The sequence below is a fragment of the Pleurodeles waltl genome, chromosome 6, assembly GCF_031143425.1.
Source record: "Pleurodeles waltl isolate 20211129_DDA chromosome 6, aPleWal1.hap1.20221129, whole genome shotgun sequence".
Classification (NCBI taxonomy): domain Eukaryota; kingdom Metazoa; phylum Chordata; class Amphibia; order Caudata; family Salamandridae; genus Pleurodeles; species Pleurodeles waltl.
The window spans coordinates 831,470,105-831,484,634 of record NC_090445.1 but is presented as its reverse complement, the minus strand read 5'-3'; positions in this window follow the sequence as shown (position 1 = coordinate 831,484,634).

Here is a 14,530-nt window from a genome sequence, read left to right as displayed (position 1 = left end):
GTCACTTATTTGCACTGGAACACGTTCGTTATGGTGATATATCATGTGACACTTGTTCTTCTTTAAGTTGTGCGCCAAATTTTAATGTGGCATTTGTAAGTTTCTGTTCTGATCAGTGGTTGAAATGCAAAAAAATCTCCAGATCACATAAATAGACATAAAAGACCAGGGGCAACCTTTATTTCAAGTGGGAACACAAGGGTATAGTATAAAATCACAAAGTGTGACTACAAGAGTACAGATGAAACCACAGAACAGTGACACTATGATTTTCCAACATTTTCACTCACAATATTCAATTTTGTGCACACCTTGTGCCAATTGAAATTACTCTGGATGTACATGTAATGAAAATAATTATGTTTGACCACTGACTGTGTTTCACCACTGTGCATGTTAGTTGTTCAATGTTCACCAGTAGCACATTACATTTTGTATTCAGTTTAGCTGCCTATTGGCTTTAACGTGGCATTAAACATTACATTCTGTATTCAGTTTAGCTGCCCATTGGCTTTATCATGGCGTTAGACATTGCAGTTGAGACATTGCAGATGAGCTGTGTTTTTCCACATGGTAAACTAAGCTTGTGTTTTTCGTATTCTCTCTTACCGAACACGATGATAGCATTATAAGGAAGCGCATATTTTGTGTTTTTCGTCCTTGGGAGAGTGTAGTGCTTTCCTCTTAGCTAGTTTCTAAAGCACTAACATAACACAACAGAAATGCACTTCTGAGTTCAAAGAAGACTTTTATTGTTGTTAATTCTTCCCCAACCACAATATTTATGAATGACGAATTAGTAGCTTTCAAGCCCGCGTTAATCAAACAAAATATATCAGTTTGCAATATACACAGCAGGTTATATTTATAAGATATTGAATGCAAAGCAAAACAAATACTTCACCGTGTGGGAAACTATTTACAGCTTCATCTTTCTAAGGTCTGCAAGCTGATGACCCCTGTCAGCCGCGAGAAAGAGATTCATCTACCCACACGGGATTGCTGGCAGCTGGCGCCAAGCTCCAGCACGAGGTCCGGCAGATTCGAATCTGACCCTCTGCAGCCTGTTACATTCGTTACAAAGGTGTGCCCCCTCCTCTCAGACCTGGGAAACTGAGCAAGCCTTTTGGAGACTGGCCAGGTCTCCAAGACTACTCCTGTTCCCAAGCTCAAGCGAAGAAAAACAACACCCATGTACTCTCTCTTATCATGTCTAGTCTACTGTGAGAAAAACATCTTGGTTCTCTGGTGCAAAAACACAGCTTGGAAAAATACAGCTTGGATTCTCAACTGCAATGTCTAACTCCACGTTAAAGGCAATAGGCAGCTAACCTAGATATCAAATGCAATGTCATGTTAAAGGCAATAGGCAGCTAACCTAAATATCAAATGCAATGTCTAGTGTCATGTCAAAGCCAATAGGCAGCTGAGCTGAATACAAAATGCAATGTATAATATCATGTCAAAGCCCATAGGCAGCTGAGCTGAATATAAAATGCAATGTATAATATCATGTCAAAGCCAATAGGCAGCTGAGCTGAATATAAAATGTAATATATGATATCATGTCAAAGCCAATAGGCAGCGGAGCTGAATACAAAATGTAATGTATAATATCATGTCAAAGCCAATAGGCAGTTAAGCTGAATACAAAATGCAATATATAATATCATGTCAAAGCCCATAGGCAGAATATCTAATAGCATGTCAAAGTCAATAGGCAGCTAAACTGAATACATCATGTCAAAGCCAATAGGAATGCAATGTCAAAGCCAATAGGCGGCTAGACTGGATACAGCATGTCAAAGCCAATAGGCAGAATACAGAATGTAATGACTAATGCAATGTCAAAGCCCATAGGCGGCTCAACTGAATACAGAAAGTAATGGCTAATGCCATGTCAAAGCCAATAGGCAGAATACAGAATGTAATGACTAATGCAATGTCAAAGCCCATAGGCGGCTAAACTGAACAAAACATACCATGTGCTACTGGTGAACATTGAGCAACTAATATGCGTAGTGGTGAAACACAAAGTCATTGGTCAAAACGAAATTTAACAAATGGCAGTACATTCCGCCCTTTGACCAATGAATTTTTGTTTCACATATCTCTTGTTTCAAACAAAAAAAAACAAAAAAAAAACATCAGCACAAAAAAAAAACATTATCAGCAAGTCAGATTTGAATGATCCCTGTAAAGCAATAGAAGTGAATTAACACATTGATTTCATAACCTTTCACATCAGATACATCTATACAGAAAAGACTGGGCAATTTTTATACTCTGAGTGAGTCTCTAATTCAACAGTGTTAGCAATTTGATGTGGCATGAGTTCTACTCATGTAAAGATGCACGGTCCACCTGAAAGGTTTGCTGGAAGGTAAGCAAAAGTCAGAGTTCCATACGAGAAGGGAAAAAAAAAAAAAAAACACAGCTTAGTTCCAGTGGAAGAATGCAATCAAACAAGTTGAACTTGAACTGAAGGCGCAGTTTGCGCAAAATGGATCTATGGTGCTGGCACTTTACTCAGCCAGGTTCAGGTTGGGGGTTCGGTCCCTTCCCCGACCCCACACGCACACACCGGAAGGGGGACCACACAGCACACTCAGGGACAGTGGCGAAACGTGGTAGGATCTGCAAAAGAAACAAGTATGACTTTTCTTGCAAATAACATTTTTCATTTAAACTGCACCCATTCTCTTTCTTTCCCTGTTTTATTATCAGCAGGACGTTTTTGGGGCCCTTTGTTATATTTTCTGCAGGTTCTGGAGGGTCACTTGGGGCTTCAGCCCACACATCAGCACTGAGGTTTTTATCTGCTGCACCACAGCTTCCCTTTTCTTGCACTGTCAGAAGGGCTGGGGCAGACTCATTCTTTACCAAACCTCCGTTCACTGCATTTTTGTCAAGTTGGGCCATTCTGTCTCCAATTTGTATGAATGAATCAGATTCTTTTCTAGGTATCAGCATAATTTCGATTTTTCCTTGGTAATTTGCAGCAATCACTCTCCCTAAAACCTGATCAATTTGCCATTTCTGATCTGGTAACTTTCCTCTCCCCAACTGCTCTGTGACTGCTTGCATGACAGATTGCTTTTGTGCGTGCTGCACAGTTTTTATCAAATCTAGGGGAATGTGCATCTCTCTCATCTCTGCCCACCTGTAAGTGGCTTTTTCTCTCTGCTGTTCACATTTCTGGGGCACCCACTTAGCCATCCCCACTAAGGCAGAATTCTGGGTGTACACTTCTCTCTCTGAATTTTTCTCATTAACATCTGCAAGGTAATTGAACCAGTTAGGTGCTAAAACATTAGCAATGAACCAAAAATCAGCGTAAAAATGACACATCTCACGTAGCTCTTGCTTTAAAATCTGACACACATTATACAACGCTGTTCCTTCTACTGTGCCAGAAAACAACATTTCAGTCAATGAATCATTAGTAAAACAAACATGCTTTTTATCTTCAGTAGACACGAATTCAAATGGTGCACACAACTTCATTGATAACTCTTTTATCTGTGGTACTCTAGCCCTGTCTTGCAAGTACCAGAACCAGTGTATGATCCTAGCTAGGGGCACTATTTTCTTTCCTTGTTCTTGATTTACATGTACATAAGTATTTCCTTCTTGCACTGCGCAGAAACCTAAAGTCTGCATTATTTCATTTGCCAAATCACAAGCGCGCAGCTGCATATAATTTTTCACAGTGACCATATACAAAAGTGTTAGGATTTCTCTCAAATGAGAGCTATTCTTTTTCCAAAAATCAAACAAGCTAATGAAACTCGGGGTGTCTTGCTCTCAAATCCTTCGTTTTACTTGTGCATTTTGCAACGGTAACTCGTAAATCACATTCTGGTCTCTCTCGTCCGTCTTATCAGTTAAGGAATGCGCTTTCACTGCCAAAAACCCTGGCTCACACGAAAACTCAGTGCAGCTCGGAGCTGTCTTAACCCCCTCATTACTGGAATGGGAAAAGAAAGATTCTTCTACAACAGCAGTTTTATAATGTAGGAAGTTGGCTCTGTATGTGCTATTTCAAAGTAAGGAATAGCATGCACAGAGTCCAAGGGTTCCCCTTAGAGGTAAAATAGTGGTAAAAATAGATAATACTAATGCTCTATTTTGTGGTAGTGTGGTCGAGCAGTAGGCTTATCCAAGGAGTAGTGTTAAGCATTTGTTGTACATACACATAGACAATAAATGAGGTACACACACTCAGAGACAAATCCAGCCAATAGGTTTTTATATAGAAAAATATCTTTTCTTAGTTTATTTTAAGAACCACAGGTTCAAATTCTACATGTAATATCTCATTCGAAAGGTATTGCAGGTAAGTACTTTAGGAACTTCAAATCATCAAAATTGCATGTATACTTTTCAAGTTATTCACAAATAGCTGTTTTAAAAGTGGACACTTAGTGCAATTTTCACAGTTCCTAGGGGAGGTAAGTATTTGTTAGTTTTACCAGGTAAGTAAGACACTTACAGGGTTCAGTTCTTGGTCCAAGGTAGCCCACCGTTGGGGGTTCAGAGCAACCCCAAAGTCACCACACCAGCAGCTCAGGGCCGGTCAGGTGCAGAGTTCAAAGTGGTGCCCAAAACACATAGGCTAGAATGGAGAGAAGGGGGTGCCCCGGTTCCGGTCTGCTTGCAGGTAAGTACCCGCGTCTTCGGAGGGCAGACCAGGGGGGTTTTGTAGGGCACCGGGGGGGACACAAGCCCACACAGAAATTTCACCCTCAGCAGCGCGGGGGCGGCCGGGTGCAGTGTAGAAACAAGCGTCGGGTTTGTAATGGAAGTCAATGGGAGATCTAGGGATCTCTTCAGCGCTGCAGGCAGGCAAGGGGGGGGTTCCTCGGGGAAACCTCCACTTGGGCAAGGGAGAGGGACTCCTGGGGGTCACTCCTCCGGTGAAAGTCCGGTCCTTCAGGTCCTGGGGGCTGCGGGTGCAGGGTCTCTCCCAGGTGTCGGGACTTTGGTTTCAAAGAGTCGCGGTCAGGGGAAGCCTCGGGATTCCCTCTGCAGGCGGCGCTGTGGGGGCTCAGGGGGGACAGGTTTTTGTACTCACAGTCTTAGAGTAGTCCTGGGGTCCCTCCTGAGGTGTTGGATCGCCACCAACCGAGTCGGGGTCGCCGGGTGCAGTGTTGCAAGTCTCACGCCTTTTGCGGGGAGCTTGCAGGGTTCTTTAAAGCTGCTGGAAACAAAGTTGCAGCTTTTCTTTGGAGCAGGTCCGCTGTCCGCGGGAGTTTCTTGTCTTTTCGAAGCAGGGGCAGTCCTCAGAGGATGTCGAGGTCGCTGGTCCCTTTGGAAGGCGTCGCTGGAGCAGGATCTTTGGAAGGCAGGAGACAGGCCGGTGAGTTTCTGGAGCCAAGGCAGTTGTCGTCTTCTGGTCTTCCTCTGCAGGGGTTTTTCAGCTAGGCAGTCCTTCTTCTTGTAGTTGCAGGAATCTAATTTTCTAGGGTTCAGGGTAGCCCTTAAATACTAAATTTAAGGGCGTGTTTAGGTCTGGGGGGTTAGTAGCCAATGGCTACTAGCCCTGAGGGTGGGTACACCCTCTTTGTGCCTCCTCCCAAGGGGAGGGGGTCACAATCCTAACCCTATTGGGGGAATCCTCCATCTGCAAGATGGAGGATTTCTAAAAGTTAGAGTCACCTCAGCTCAGGACACCTTAGGGGCTGTCCTGACTGGCCAGTGACTCCTCCTTGTTGCTTTCTTTGTTCCCTCCAGCCTTGCCGCCAAAAGTGGGGGCCGTGGCCGGAGGGGGCGGGCAACTCCACTAAGCTGGAGTGCCCTGCTGGGCTGTGACAAAGGGGTGAGCCTTTGAGGCTCACCGCCAGGTGTTACAGCTCCTGCCTGGGGGAGGTGTTAGCATCTCCACCCAGTGCAGGCTTTGTTACTGGCCTCAGAGTGACAAAGGCACTCTCCCCATGGGGCCAGCAACATGTCTCTAGTGTGGCAGGCTGCTGGAACCAGTCAGCCTACACAGATAGTCGGATAGGTTTCAGGGGGCACCTCTAAGGTGCCCTCTGGGGTGTATTTTACAATAAAATGTACACTGGCATCAGTGTGCATTTATTGTGCTGAGAAGTTTGATACCAAACTTCCCAGTTTTCAGTGTAGCCATTATGGTGCTGTGGAGTTCGTGTTTGACAGACTCCCAGACCATATACTCTTATGGCTACCCTGCACTTACAATGTCTAAGGTTTTGTTTAGACACTGTAGGGGTACCATGCTCATGCACTGGTACCCTCACCTATGGTATAGTGCACCCTGCCTTAGGGCTGTAAGGCCTGCTAGAGGGGTGTCTTACCTATACTGCATAGGCAGTGAGAGGCTGGCATGGCACCCTGAGGGGAGTGCCATGTCGACTCACTCGTTTTGTCCTCACTAGCACACACAAGCTGGCAAGCAGTGTGTCTGTGCAGAGTGAGAGGTCTCCAGGGTGGCATAAGACATGCTGCAGCCCTTAGAGACCTTCCTTGGCATCAGGGCCCTTGGTACTAGAAGTACCAGTTACAAGGGACTTATCTGGATGCCAGGGTCTGCCAATTGTGGATACAAAAGTACAGGTTAGGGAAAGAACACTGGTGCTGGGGCCTGGTTAGCAGGCCTCAGCACACTTTCAATTGTAAACATAGCATCAGCAAAGGCAAAAAGTCAGGGGGCAACCATGCCAAGGAGGCATTTCCTTACACAACCCCCCCCCAAACGAAAGAGGATGAGACTAACCTTTCCCAAGAGAGTCTTCATTTTCTAAGTGGAAGAACCTGGAAAGGCCATCTGCATTGGCATGGGCAGTCCCAGGTCTGTGTTCCACTATAAAGTCCATTCCCTGTAGGGAGATGGACCACCTCAACAGTTTAGGATTTTCACCTTTCATTTGCATCAGCCATTTGAGAGGTCTGTGGTCAGTTTGAACTAGGAAGTGAGTCCCAAAGAGGTATGGTCTCAGCTTCTTCAGGGACCAAACCACAGCAAAGGCCTCCCTCTCAATGGCACTCCAACGCTGCTCCCTGGGGAGTAACCTCCTGCTAATGAAAGCAACAGGCTGGTCAAGGCCATCATCATTTGTTTGGGACAAAACTGCCCCTATCCCATGTTCAGAGGCATCAGTCTGCACAATGAACTGCTTAGAATAATCTGGAGCTTTGAGAACTGGTGCTGAGCACATTGCTTGTTTCAGGGTGTCAAAGGCCTGTTGGCAGTCCACAGTCCAGTTCACTTTCTTGGGCATTTTCTTGGAGGTGAGCTCAGTGAGGGCTGTCACAATGGATCCATATCCCTTCACAAACCTCCTGTAGTACCCAGTCAAGCCAAGGAATGCCCTGACTTGAGTCTGGGTTTTTGGAGCTACCCAGTCCAGAATGGTCTGGATCTTGGGTTGGAGTGGCTGAACTTGGCCTCCACCTACAAGGTGGCCCAAGTAAACCACAGTTCCCTGCCCTATCTGGCATTTGGATGCCTTGATAGAGAGGCCTGCAGATTGCAGAGCCTTCAAAACCTTCTTCAGGTGGACCAGGTGATCCTGCCAGGTGGAGCTAAAGACAGCAATATCATCAAGATAAGCTGTGCTAAAGGACTCCAAGCCAGCAAGGACTTGATTCACCAACCTTTGGAAGGTGGCAGGGGCATTCTTTAAACCAAAGGGCATAACAGTAAACTGATAATGCCCATCAGGTGTGGAGAATGCTGTCTTTTCTTTTGCTCCAGGTGCCATTTTTATTTGCCAGTACCCTGCTGTCAAGTCAAAGGTACTTAGACATTTGGCAGCACCTAATTTATCAATGAGCTCATCAGCTCTTGGAATTGGATGAGCATCTGTCTTGGTGACAGAATTGAGCCCTCTGTAGTCCACACAAAACCTCATCTCTTTCTTTCCATCTGTGGTGTGAGGTTTGGGGACTAAGACCACTGGGCTAGCCCAGGGGCTGTCAGAGCGCTCAATTACTCCCAATTCCAGCATCTTGTGGACTTCCATCTTGATGCTTTCCTTAACATGGTCAGACTGTCTGAAGATTTTGTTCTTGACAGGCATGCTGTCTCCTGTGTCCACATCATGGGTACACAGGTGTGTCTGACCAGGGGTTAGGGAGAAAAGTTCAGGAAACTGTTGTAGGACTCTCCTACAATCAGCCTGCTGTTGGCCAGAGAGGGTGTCTGAGTAGATCACTCCATCTACTGTGCCATCTTTTGGGTCTGATGACAGAAGATCAGGGAGAGGTTCACTCTCTGCCTCCTGATCCTCATCTGTTACCATTAACAGATTCACATCAGCCCTGTCATGGAAGAGCTTAAGGCGGTTCACATGGATCACCCTCTTGGGGCTCCTGCTTGTGCCCAGGTCCACCAGGTAGGTGACCTGACTCTTCCTCTCTAGCACTGGGTAAGGGCCACTCCATTTGTCCTGGAGTGCCCTGGGAGCCACAGGCTCCAGAACCCAGACCTTCTGCCCTGGTTGGAACTCAACCAGTGCAGCCTTTTGGTCATACCAAAACTTCTGGAGTTGTTGGCTGGCCTCAAGGTTTTTGGTTGCCTTTTCCATGTACTCTGCCATTCTAGAGCGAAGGCCAAGTACATAGTCCACTATGTCCTGTTTAGGCTCATGGAGAGGTCTCTCCCAGCCTTCTTTAACAAGGGCAAGTGGTCCCCTTACAGGATGACCAAACAGAAGTTCAAAGGGTGAGAACCCTACTCCCTTCTGTGGTACCTCCCTGTAAGCGAAAAGCAGACATGGCAGGAGGACATCCCATCTCCTTTTGAGTTTTTCTGGGAGCCCCATGATCATGCCCTTTAATGTCTTGTTGAATCTCTCAACTAAGCCATTAGTTTGTGGATGGTAAGGTGTAGTGAATTTATAAGTCACTCCACACTCATTCCACATGTGCTTTAGGTATGCTGACATGAAGTTGGTACCTCTGTCAGACACCACCTCCTTAGGGAAACCCACTCTGGTAAAGATACCAATGAGGGCCTTGGCTACTGCAGGGGCAGTAGTCGACCTAAGGGGAATAGCTTCAGGATACCTGGTAGCATGATCCACTACTACCAGGATATACATATTTCCTGAGGCTGTGGGAGGTTCTAGTGGACCAACTATGTCCACACCCACTCTTTCAAAGGGCACCCCCACCACTGGAAGTGGAATGAGGGGGGCCTTTGGATGCCCACCTGTCTTACCACTGGCTTGACAGGTGGGGCAGGAGAGGCAAAACTCCTTAACCATGTTGGACATATTGGGCCAGTAGAAGTGGTTGACTAACCTCTCCCACGTCTTGGTTTGTCCCAAATGTCCAGCAAGGGGAATGTCATGGGCCAATGTTAGGATGAACTCTCTGAACAGCTGAGGCACTACCACTCTCCTAGTGGCACCAGGTTTGGGGTCTCTGGCCTCAGTGTACAGGAGCCCATCTTCCCAATAGACCCTATGTGTTCCATTTTTCTTGCCTTTGGACTCTTCAGCAGCTTGCTGCCTAAGGCCTTCAAGAGAGGGACAGGTTTCTTGTCCCTTACACAGCTCCTCCCTTGAGGGTCCCCCTGGGCCTAAGAGCTCAACCTGATAAGGTTCAAGCTCCAAAGGCTCAGTTCCCTCAGAGGGCAGAACTTCTTCCTGAGAAGAGAGGTTCCCTTTCTTTTGCTGTGTTGCAGTTGGTTTCCCAACTGACTTTCCTGTTCTCTTGGTAGGCTGGGCCATTTTTCCAGACTCCAGCTCTACTTTTTCACCCTGTGCCTTGCACTGTGCTCTTGTTTTCACACACACCAGTTCAGGGATACCCAGCATTGCTGCATGGGTTTTTAGCTCTACCTCAGCCCATGCTGAGGACTCCAGGTCATTTCCAAGCAGACAGTCCACTGGGATATTTGAGGAGACCACCACCTGCTTCAGGCCATTGACCCCTCCCCATTCTAAAGTAACCATTGCCATGGGATGTACTTTTCTCTGATTGTCAGCGTTGGTGACTGTGTAAGTTTTTCCAGTCAGGTATTGGCCAGGGGAAACCAGTTTCTCTGTCACCATGGTGACACTGGCACCTGTATCCCTCAGGCCCTCTACACTTGTCCCATTAATAAAGAGCTGCTGCCTGTATTTTTGCATGTTAGGCGGCCAGGCAGCTAGTGTGGCTAAATCCACCCCACCCTCAGAGACTAGAGTAGCTTCAGTGTGGACCCTGATTTGCTCTGGGCACACTGTTGATCCCACTTGGAGACTAGCCATTCCAGTGTTACCTGGATTGGAGTTTGGAGTGGAACTTTTCTTGGGACAGGCCTTGTCTCCAGTTTGGTGTCCATGCTGTTTACAGCTATGACACCAGGCCTTTTTGGGATCAAAGTTTTTACCCTTGTACCCATTGTTTTGTGAAGAGGCTCTGGGCCCACCCTCCTGTGCAGGTTTTTGGGGGCCTGTAGAAGACTCTTTACTATTTTTAGTTTTGGTTGTCTCATCACCCTTCTGCTGGGGAGTCTTTGTGACCCCTTTCTTTTGGTCACCCCCTGTTGAAGTCTTGGACACCCTTGTCTTGACCCAATGGTCCGCCTTCTTTCCCAATTCTTGGGGAGAAATTGGTCCTAGGTCTACCAGATGCTGATGCAGTTTATCATTGAAACAATTACTTAACAGGTGTTCTTTCACAAATAAATTGTACAGCCCATCATAATTATTTACACCACTGCCTTGAATCCAACCATCTAGTGTTTTCACTGAGTAGTCAACAAAGTCAACCCAGGTCTGGCTCGAGGATTTTTGAGCCCCCCTGAACCTAATCCTGTACTCCTCAGTGGAGAATCCAAAGCCCTCAATCAGGGTACCCTTCATGAGGTCATAAGATTCTGCATCTTTTCCAGAGAGTGTGAGGAGTCTATCCCTACACTTTCCAGTGAACATTTCCCAAAGGAGAGCACCCCAGTGAGATCTGTTCACTTTTCTGGTTACACAAGCCCTCTCAAAAGCTGTGAACCATTTGGTGATGTCATCACCATCTTCATATTTAGTTACAATCCCTTTGGGGATTTTCAACATGTCAGGAGAATCTCTGACCCTATTTATGTTGCTGCCACCATTGATGGGTCCTAGGCCCATCTCTTGTCTTTCCCTCTCTATGGCTAGGATCTGTCTTTCCAAAGCCAATCTTTTGGCCATCCTGGCTAACTGGATGTCCTCTTCACTGGGGTTATCCTCAGTGATTTCAGAGTTGTTGGTCCCTCCTGTGAGGGAGCCAGCATCTCTGACTATTATTTGTGGAGTCAGGGCTTGAGAAGCCCTGCTCTCCCTAAGTAGGACTGGAGGGGGGGAATTTCCCTCCAAGTCACTATCTTCATCCTCTGAGTTGCCATCCTCAGAGGGGTTGGCCTTTTCAAACTCTGCCAAAAGCTCCTGGAGCTGTACTTTGGTAGGTTTGGGGCCCATTGCTATTTTCTTTAGTTTACAGAGTGACCTTAGCTCTCTCATCTGTAGATGGAGGTAAGGTGTGGTGTCGAGTTCCACCACATTCACATCTGTGCTAGACATTATGCTTCTAAAAGTTGGAATACTTTTTAAGAAACTAAAACTGGTTCTAGAATCTAATTCAAACTTTTACCAAACTTTTAAACTCTAAAAGAAATGCTAAACAGGATCTAACACAAGGCCCTAGCAGGTCTTTTAAGAATTTAGAAAACTTTTCAAATTGCAAAAATCAATTTCTAATGACAATTTTGGAATTTGTCGTGTGATCAGGTATTGGCTGAGTAGTCCAGCAAATGCAAAGTCTTGTACCCCACCGCTGATCCACCAATGTAGGAAGTTGGCTCTGTATGTGCTATTTCAAAGTAAGGAATAGCATGCACAGAGTCCAAGGGTTCCCCTTAGAGGTAAAATAGTGGTAAAAATAGATAATACTAATGCTCTATTTTGTGGTAGTGTGGTCGAGCAGTAGGCTTATCCAAGGAGTAGTGTTAAGCATTTGTTGTACATACACATAGACAATAAATGAGGTACACACACTCAGAGACAAATCCAGCCAATAGGTTTTTATATAGAAAAATATCTTTTCTTAGTTTATTTTAAGAACCACAGGTTCAAATTCTACATGTAATATCTCATTCGAAAGGTATTGCAGGTAAGTACTTTAGGAACTTCAAATCATCAAAATTGCATGTATACTTTTCAAGTTATTCACAAATAGCTGTTTTAAAAGTGGACACTTAGTGCAATTTTCACAGTTCCTAGGGGAGGTAAGTATTTGTTAGTTTTACCAGGTAAGTAAGACACTTACAGGGTTCAGTTCTTGGTCCAAGGTAGCCCACCGTTGGGGGTTCAGAGCAACCCCAAAGTCACCACACCAGCAGCTCAGGGCCGGTCAGGTGCAGAGTTCAAAGTGGTGCCCAAAACACATAGGCTAGAATGGAGAGAAGGGGGTGCCCCGGTTCCGGTCTGCTTGCAGGTAAGTACCCGCGTCTTCGGAGGGCAGACCAGGGGGGTTTTGTAGGGCACCGGGGGGGACACAAGCCCACACAGAAATTTCACCCTCAGCAGCGCGGGGGCGGCCGGGTGCAGTGTAGAAACAAGCGTCGGGTTTGTAATGGAAGTCAATGGGAGATCTAGGGATCTCTTCAGCGCTGCAGGCAGGCAAGGGGGGGGTTCCTCGGGGAAACCTCCACTTGGGCAAGGGAGAGGGACTCCTGGGGGTCACTCCTCCGGTGAAAGTCCGGTCCTTCAGGTCCTGGGGGCTGCGGGTGCAGGGTCTCTCCCAGGTGTCGGGACTTTGGTTTCAAAGAGTCGCGGTCAGGGGAAGCCTCGGGATTCCCTCTGCAGGCGGCGCTGTGGGGGCTCAGGGGGGACAGGTTTTTGTACTCACAGTCTTAGAGTAGTCCTGGGGTCCCTCCTGAGGTGTTGGATCGCCACCAACCGAGTCGGGGTCGCCGGGTGCAGTGTTGCAAGTCTCACGCCTTTTGCGGGGAGCTTGCAGGGTTCTTTAAAGCTGCTGGAAACAAAGTTGCAGCTTTTCTTTGGAGCAGGTCCGCTGTCCTCGGGAGTTTCTTGTCTTTTCGAAGCAGGGGCAGTCCTCAGAGGATGTCGAGGTCGCTGGTCCCTTTGGAAGGCGTCGCTGGAGCAGGATCTTTGGAAGGCAGGAGACAGGCCGGTGAGTTTCTGGAGCCAAGGCAGTTGTCGTCTTCTGGTCTTCCTCTGCAGGGGTTTTTCAGCTAGGCAGTCCTTCTTCTTGTAGTTGCAGGAATCTAATTTTCTAGGGTTCAGGGTAGCCCTTAAATACTAAATTTAAGGGCGTGTTTAGGTCTGGGGGGTTAGTAGCCAATGGCTACTAGCCCTGAGGGTGGGTACACCCTCTTTGTGCCTCCTCCCAAGGGGAGGGGGTCACAATCCTAACCCTATTGGGGGAATCCTCCATCTGCAAGATGGAGGATTTCTAAAAGTTAGAGTCACCTCAGCTCAGGACACCTTAGGGGCTGTCCTGACTGGCCAGTGACTCCTCCTTGTTGCTTTCTTTGTTCCCTCCAGCCTTGCCGCCAAAAGTGGGGGCCGTGGCCGGAGGGGGCGGGCAACTCCACTAAGCTGGAGTGCCCTGCTGGGCTGTGACAAAGGGGTGAGCCTTTGAGGCTCACCGCCAGGTGTTACAGCTCCTGCCTGGGGGAGGTGTTAGCATCTCCACCCAGTGCAGGCTTTGTTACTGGCCTCAGAGTGACAAAGGCACTCTCCCCATGGGGCCAGCAACATGTCTCTAGTGTGGCAGGCTGCTGGAACCAGTCAGCCTACACAGATAGTCGGATAGGTTTCAGGGGGCACCTCTAAGGTGCCCTCTGGGGTGTATTTTACAATAAAATGTACACTGGCATCAGTGTGCATTTATTGTGCTGAGAAGTTTGATACCAAACTTCCCAGTTTTCAGTGTAGCCATTATGGTGCTGTGGAGTTCGTGTTTGACAGACTCCCAGACCATATACTCTTATGGCTACCCTGCACTTACAATGTCTAAGGTTTTGTTTAGACACTGTAGGGGTACCATGCTCATGCACTGGTACCCTCACCTATGGTATAGTGCACCCTGCCTTAGGGCTGTAAGGCCTGCTAGAGGGGTGTCTTACCTATACTGCATAGGCAGTGAGAGGCTGGCATGGCACCCTGAGGGGAGTGCCATGTCGACTCACTCGTTTTGTCCTCACTAGCACACACAAGCTGGCAAGCAGTGTGTCTGTGCAGAGTGAGAGGTCTCCAGGGTGGCATAAGACATGCTGCAGCCCTTAGAGACCTTCCTTGGCATCAGGGCCCTTGGTACTAGAAGTACCAGTTACAAGGGACTTATCTGGATGCCAGGGTCTGCCAATTGTGGATACAAAAGTACAGGTTAGGGAAAGAACACTGGTGCTGGGGCCTGGTTAGCAGGCCTCAGCACACTTTCAATTGTAAACATAGCATCAGCAAAGGCAAAAAGTCAGGGGGCAACCATGCCAAGGAGGCATTTCCTTACATATAACTTTCAGCATTATTTTGAATTATTGTATCCTGGCTAATTTGCTCACGTAAATTCCTAT